Consider the following 8580-nt stretch of genomic DNA (forward strand, 5'->3'; position numbering starts at 1 on the left):
CCATTGATCCTCTGATTATCACAGTTATACCTCTCGAGTCGATGGCCATGCATCGGCTTTATATCCTTAAGTCGATGTCTGCTGCATCGGCTGCGCTCAAAATTTTTTGAATTTTGATTTTTGATTTTTTTTTCTTTTTACGGCCGATTTATGTATCGGCCCCCATACCTCCATACCCATCATCAAAGAATATCTTGGGCTGCTGGGCACTTGCACGACATTCCTACTGCATATCCTCGTGTTTCATCCACCTAGGTGCCCCCCGAGCCGATTCTGTCAAGAGAATTGATGGTATCGGCTCTTCAGGTATCCCCCGTTGGATCACATGCTGAACCCAGGCAGAATGGATGGTGAGGATAATTTTGGCCGATTGCTGGAATCGGCCTCCACGTTGCTTATTCGATGAAGGTTCTGTAATGTCCCTCCACAAATTTTTTGGGGCCGATCACAAGGATCAGCCTCGCCACGCTTGCTCATTGATTTGCTCCAGTTACATGGTTAGGCCAGTGGATAAAACCAGCCCAATCTCTGACTTTATCATGTTGGTGCGCTTGCTGTCGTCCACCTCGAGTGCATCGTGTAATCGTGGAGCACTAGGCTTCGTTGGAAGGACGAGCACCATGTTTGTGCCAGCCGATGTTTCGTCATCGGCTTTCCTTGGCTTGGGACGCCACTCCATTTTCCGTGGACGACCCTCTTCATCTAGGGTTCGCTGAACTTTCACAGCCAGATCAGGTCTTGCCTTCCTCAATGTATGCAAGTATAACCTTTCAGCTTCCTCCAGGCCGCGCAATCGCTGAACCCTGCGCTTTTGGGAACGGCTGAGTCCATCAGGGCACCACCTTGGTCGGTGGTACCTGTCTTCTTCTTCCCCCTCGTCTTCTGAATCCTCGAGATCTTCTAACCGAGGGAACTCAGCACGTTTGCTTTGTGGCGGGAGAGGCCCTAGGCGCTTGAACACGGACACGTTGGCTGTCTCCTTCTTCTTCTGGTTGCATTCTGGGCAGTTGCCGATTGTGGGCAATCGGCTCATTCCTGAATCCCAGCAGTGTCTGAAGAAGGGACAGTCCTAGTGCCTGTCCTCGTCGTCTCGCTCCCCTGACTTTTCCTTGGTACGACGCTCATGCTCCTCCTCATCGCGATCGTGCCGACGATGTCTTCTGGCTTTTCTAGCCAGACGATCTCTTTCATCATCATCGCTGTATCGCCGGCGTTGGTCATACTGACTCACATACTTGTTGAGGAGGTGATCAGAGAGAGGTCGCTGATATCTTATGTTTTTCACTTCTCCCTCTGTAACGTAGCGCTTGCCGTCTTGGCGGAGCCGATCGCGTGGAGCGGCTTCCTCCGTATCTTTGCTATGAGAGCAGCTGCCCTCATCTCCGTCCTTACCAGAGTGGTGTCCAGGTCCTACCATGTTGATATTGCACGAGAAATCCGGCTGGCACCCTCCATGGTAAGTATATTCCACCATGTTCACGGCGGGGAAGGGGTGTGTGTCGACCTTCATGGCGTACTGGTTGAAAATTAACCGTCCGTTTTCTATCGCCATTTGGATCTGCTGTCGCCACACCCTGCAGTCGTTGGTGGTGTGGGTGAACGTGTTATGCCACTTGCAGTATGGCTTTCCGTTCAGCTCTTGCACCGTGGGGATCTTGTGGCCTTCGGGTACCTTTATATGCTTCTCCGTGAGTAAGAGATCAAAAATCTGCTCAGTTTTGGTCACGTCGAAGTCGAACCCTTTTGGAGGGCCTTGTGGCTTCACCCATTTGCAGGACACGGGGTCTGCCGCTCGAGTCCATTCAGCCACTGCTACCTCTCGATCTCCCGCAGCACCTTCATCCTCGTCTGCCTCAACCAGGGTCACCGCACGCTTGAATTTGTCCTGGTAGACATCTGGGTGGCGCTGCTCATATGCTGACAGCTTCTGCACCATGTGCGCCAATGAAGGGTAGTCCGCTTGGGAGGCCACGTCCTTAATCGATGATGAGAGACCCACCACCGCCAACTCGACTGCTTCTTTTTCACTTATATGAGCCGAAAAGCATCGGTTCCTAATGGTCCTGAAGCGCTGGACGTATCTCGACACTTGTCTCCCCGCGCTTCGTCGTACTTGTGCTAGATCGGCAATACCAACCTCGGAAGCCTCCGAGTGATACTGCTCATGGAACTGCTCTTCCAACCGCTTCCAAGTCCGGATGGAGTTCGGTGGTAGCGATGTGTACCACCCGAAAGCCGATCCTGTGAGGGACTCGTGCGAAGAACCTCACACGCAACTCGTCCGATGCTGAGATCGTGCCCAGCCTGTGCCAAATATCGGCTCACATGCTCGATGGAGCTGGAACCATCCGATCCACTAAACTTTGTGAAGTCCGGGAGCCGATATTTGGGGGTAGCGGGATCAATTCGTAATCATTGGGGTACGGCTTGGTGTAGCCGAACGTCTTCCTTTTCGGCATCATGCCGAACCGATCTTTCGAGATTGCACAAATCTGATCCGCGGTGATGGCTGAAGGTGTCGAACCCTGAAGATTCGCCGGGGTGGCATACTTAACCAGCCATGCTTGCTTTTCCGGTTCTAAGCCAACTGCAGGAGCTGGGCTCTGGAGGTTTGTCGGAGTGGCGTACTTAGCCAGCCACGTTTGCTTCTCAAGATCTGCTCCTGATGTTCCTCCTGCTGTTCCAGAGGCCCCTGCTGTCGCAACCTGGTTCGAGAGTGCCCAGGTATTGCAGTCTGGTACGTATGCGCACGCGTATCCGTGCGGGATCTCCTTGGGTGCCTCAAGTAGGAATTGGTAGTCACTAGGATCACCACCAATCTTGTAGACGGCGTATGCCGATGAGTTCGGCAGTTCCGGTGCTGCCCATGCGAACGGCAGCGGAGGATGGGACTGGAGTGGCATCTCTCCTTTGAAAGTCCCCGAGCTGGTCCCGACGGAGAATACCGGTGGCTCATGATTTCCTGGACCACGCGCGAGCGACACGCTCCAAAGTGTTCACCGAGGCTCTCGAGTGGCGGTGCAGCGAATGAGCCACCATGTAGTTGATTTCCTGACGCAGCGACCTGGTGCGTTCTTCCGACGGGCGGACAGGTCCACTCCATCGAGTGCGCCTTCAGGTGTGAACCCCTTCCACCCGACGCCATTGGAGCGGGTTCCGTGGAAAGAGCCGATGAGTTCGGCTTCGAGGGTTGCCTTGATCTCGTCATGTTTCTTCTTGAGTTCATCGAGCGGATCCTCGTACTTGACCGGAGTGCTTTCCGCCATCTCGGATGTAGATGGCGATGTGGTGGATGTCGAAGGGTGTCCCACCGGGCGTGCCGAGAATGTGTTGGCGTCGAAACCCACCGGCGGGCGAGAGACGGGCAACACAGTAGAGCCGGGAACAACTAGGGCTGCGGCTGGCCCCAGTCCCTCAGAGCGACGGCCCGCAAAGCCTCCTGGTCACACGTCAGATGCTATCGCAAGGGCGTGCCACCTGACCTATACTTGGTCAGGAAGGTGTTGGATGATGCCTCGCTTAATTTCCTGCATGGCATACACGTAAACATTAAATACGAGCCTCGATCGGCTCTCAGGTTATCCTGTGAATCGGCTCGAAGAGCCAATCCACCCATGATTCGTACAAGGTGTCCGAATATATGGTGGTCCTGCTTGATCAAGATAAAGCTAATGAGATCTACGACGATTTAGGGTTTTCACCGCATAATCGGATCATCCTACTCACGATTGGGCCTCGCGCTCGCGTACGGTGACCGTAAGCCGATCCTAGACAGGGCCTAAAAACCAACACGAGGTTGATCCCCGGAACATCCTTTCTAGGGCTAGCAAACTTCACCCTACACGCCGCTGGATCCTCCAACCCTTTGTAGGGCCTAACTAATGCGGATGTTAAACTAATCCTTGCAGAATAAGGAGCAACCGTAACGGATTAGATCTACTAAACTATGATCAAGCGGGGTGCCGCCCCTACACCTGAGATGGGTGTAAGGGCGGCTAGATGCATAAGGGTCGCACTACGACAGCATATGATACGAAGAACAATGCTAACCCTAACACATCTAATATAGCTACGTTGCTCGCCATCAAAAAGGCTTCAGCACGAGCAACGCATGAACAACGTGGGTAGGCTTGTGCTGCCTAGATCGCAAGATGCGATCTAGGCAGCATGGTGCTTACCGGAGAAACCCTCGAGACGAAGGAGTTGGCGATGCGCCGAGATTTGTTTGTGTTGAACGTTGGTTGTTGTTTATTCCATAAACCCTAGATACATATTTATAGTCCGGGGGACTTTCTAATTCAGGCGTGCACCTAACCGTGCACGGGCAAAACTCTAACTCCTAACCGACACGTAATCTAATATGTTACAGATACAAGGGCAAACTAGCCCAAACTTTGCATGTAAGGCCGATTCACATATTTCTTCCGTATATAATCTTTAAGCCCATCTTGATCACGGCCCACCTCTGACTCGGTCAAATTCTGGTGATAACAATTTGCTCAATAATTTTTTTGCTGTTAAATTTTCTCTATGTACACACTGGTCAAAAAGAATTGTTCAAGGAAGTCGCATTGGAATCTTTGAGCAGCAGGATACCAAAAATAAGGAATATGAAAAATCTAGGGCCGCAATGGCATGTGCATATTCCAATTCTATCCAATTGTGTTTGCAAAGAATTTTATTTGATTGCGCAACATGAAAAACAAGTATTGTTTGTCCAAGAATTTTAGTGGATGAATATTTTCCAATAAGATGTATTGCAAACAACCAATGTAAGACAATATCTAGTCCTAGTGATCAAACAACCAAAGCTAGAAATTTTTCAAATGATTCCAATCCTTCATAATTCCTAGGATCGTTTGAATCAAAGAGATATATTCTCCTTCCCATATATTTTTTATTCAACAATTGATGATTTCAGGATCAGCACAAAATCGATAAGCTTCATCATTCATAAAAATAACATGAGCATAAAATAATCTTTAGGAGAAAATATTTATCCATTAATATTGTATATACAAAACTGTAACACCCAATTTTTTATTATTTTGGATGTTAATGTAGGGTTTCTCAGAAAAAATAAAAAATTCTAACTATCATATCCTGATTTCCTAGATCTATATAAGAGTAGTGTTGTAACAAAGATGATTTCCGTGACGTACCTGATGGGTTCGTTGCATAGAAAAACAAAAAAAAATCATAGGGTTGCAACCACAAACACACCAATATCATATCTAGGAGATGCAAGTAACGGATAACCGTGATTGAGATTAACTCACCCTTGAAGATACAAAGCATTAGTGAGAAAGGTTCTCGTGGTTGATTTAGGGTATCACTTGCCGATCTCAAGATCGTGAAGAATACAAGCGCTACAAATGAGCAGCACTTCCGTACTCAGTCATACGTACGGCTCGATGATGACCTCCGATCCCTCGTTCCAGCGGGGCAGAGGAATTAGAGGATCCACCGGGACACCCCAACAACACTCTGGCGTGGTGATGTTGGTGGAAAAACAATTTGAGCAGGTTTTCGCCTAATCCATAGATCGAATGGTGGATCAGCGGGAAGATGGAGAAGGGACCAACCAAAGGGTCAAGAGATGAGCAACTATGGAAGATGAGCTCCTCCCATATTATATAGGAGGAGGGGAGGGCAGCAGCCCAAGGGGGCGCTGGCCATAAGAGGTGCCCCACCTGTTGCATCATCATTTGGTGGACACTCCACTCACACCCACTCAGTCCCATAATTGATTTAAAAATCCACAAAAAACTGAAGGAGTTTTCTCCCATAAAAGAATAAAATATTTTTAATTTTTTACTTAATGTTTTTTTAATTCTTTTAATTAACAGACGTTAACATTTAGCCCCTTTAACTATTCCGATATCCCAAAACAATTCTGGCGAATCTTGAAACAGTCCCTATATTGTCCAAACTTTTCTCCTGTGTTTTGTATCCACTGAAGACCGTCGATGAACCTTAAGTGTGTCGCCCTATGGTTCGTGAATAATGTGGACATGACTGAGACACCTCTCCGATCCATAATCATAACCAGATTCTGGAGATACGTAATCACTCCCACTCATTGAACAATGAAACTTGTGATCACATGAACCATAAATCGTTGTAACCAATTTCTTTTATCTTGCAATACTTACTTGTCCGAGATCTGATCATCGATATCAACTTATACCTAGTTCGATCACGTTACTGACAAGTACTCTTTACTCGTTCTGTGATATGACATTCATGTGACTTAGTCATGTGCTTGCAAGCGGTGTCAATGTGATATCACTGAGAGTGCCCAAAGTATATCTCTATGCCATCAGGATGGATAAATCCCACTCTTGATCCATGAGCCCCAACTAATACTTTCATAGTACCCAAATCCATCTTTATAGCAACCTTGTTACGGTCTGATGTTTGAATTCATCAAAGTACTCTTGCAATGTAGTGATTAACACGATCTCATGGTCAAAGGAATAGAGCTACTTCGTATGTGTTTGATCTAAACATGTAAACTTAATGACTTTATCGTATTGCTATACCTAATTGGTTGTGTGTTCATCACATCATTCTTATAATGAGGTGACCCCGTTATTAACAACATCTGTTAATCAATGAGCTAGTTAAATGAGAGTCTTTACTAGGAACTCTTGTTTGTTTATTAGACACACATGTATTAACGTTTACGGTTAATACAATTCTAGCATGAGAAATAAACATCTATTATAAATACGGAATAAGATAATTACCGATTTATTATTGCCTTCCGTGCATATTCCTTTCAGTCTCCCACTTGCACTAAAGTCAAGAATCTAGTTAACATTGGCAAAGATCCAACACCCAAGGACTTCTAGTGATGATCATGTTTAGCTCGTGGAACATGTATTAGTATGTAATATCAGATCCATATGTATTTGCTAATCACTTGTGTCTCTACGCAACAATTATCTCGAATGAGTTAGTATCGCATTGTATAAGTTCGGTATTTTGGTGATACCTCAATTCCTAGGTTATGAAATTATGTTTTCAACATTATTGTAGAATGTAGCTTCATAGTATTGACACATTTGGAGCTGCACCAAGTTTCTTTCATGAACATTTGGCTCAAACACCTTCCAAAGGTTGTTATCAAAATAATTATCTACTCGACCTTTCATTTGTAGAATCTGTCACAATGTTCAAACTTTAGAAGTCACCAAAATCCAGCATGGAAAACTCCAGCACATTGTGCCACCTTTTAATAAAACACTAATCCTAACTGAGATTAAAATTTATATGTATATATGATGACACTAATACCGATGTAACACATTACAATATTTTTATTTTGTCACTATCCTATACAACACATATCTTTAGTTGTTCAAAAGCACTCAAGGATTTTCCTATTGTTGTACAGTGACCATTGATACGTTGCAAACATATCTATAACTTTTTATGCTCCATGTTGTCTTACACCAATTGATATATATTTTGTTTACACTTCGTGGCACTTTTATGCATTTTCCGGCACTAACCTATTAACATGATGCCACAGTGCCAGTTCTCTGTTTTGTGATGTTTTGTATTTCAGAAAAATTGTACCGGAAATATTCTCGGAATTGGACGAAACAAAAGCCGAAGTCAATATTTTACCGTAACGAAGACAGAGTCCAGAGGAGAGACGAAGGGGGGCCACAGTGTGGCCAGACCATGCCTAGGCGCGGCCTGGCCCGCGCCTAGGGGTGTTCTGGGGCTACCAGGCCTCCACCAACCTCGCCCTTCCGCCTATATAAAGCTCCCAACGCAAAAATCCTAGTATTTATTGTTGTATGTTATTCTTGTCATAGCTTAGTATTTATTATTGTAGCATGACTTGTTTCAAATGGCTTAGAGTGCATAATGTGTCATTGAAAGAATCATGTGTTGTTTCCATTATAAAAGCCTAATATTGTGGTATTCTCCTTTGATGCTTTATTGGGTTGACTTGGCGCATGCTTATACCATGTTATGCCTATAACCAGTCAACTAAAGCCTCTATGATCATTTAGTTTTTGAATTGTAATATCAATTTATGCTTTGATTGATAATGTTTTGTCGTTATGCATGATTATGGTCATTATTGCTCTCTTAGTTGGTCGCTCCTAGTCTTTTGCTAGCCTTCGCATGTACTGAGTATGAACTCTACTCATGCATCTAACCACCAATAACCAAAGTTTGCCAATTATGTCCACCATATCTACCTAGTAGCATTATTGCTATTTCAAGTAATTCATCATATTTTTATTTATCTTCCAAATTAAATTTTGGCATGAGAAAATTAGTTAGTAAAGCTCTAACGAACTTGATGGCACATTTACTTTCTTGCACTTAATAAAATTGATCCTTGTGACTATCTTATGAAGTTTATGTGTTTGCAAATTGCAAGTTGGGAGTTAGTATAACCATGCTTTCACGGGGAACACTTTTGACATTGCACTTATATTTAGTTTATGTCATGTTCTTTTGTTTATGGATGCCTAGCGGCGCGAAATACAATAGAAACTTGTAAGTCCCTCGAGTTTGTATATGAGTTAGAGAAACGTCTGAGCCGCTAAT

This window comes from Lolium rigidum, chromosome 2, assembly GCF_022539505.1.
Source record: "Lolium rigidum isolate FL_2022 chromosome 2, APGP_CSIRO_Lrig_0.1, whole genome shotgun sequence".
Classification (NCBI taxonomy): Eukaryota; Viridiplantae; Streptophyta; class Magnoliopsida; order Poales; family Poaceae; genus Lolium; species Lolium rigidum.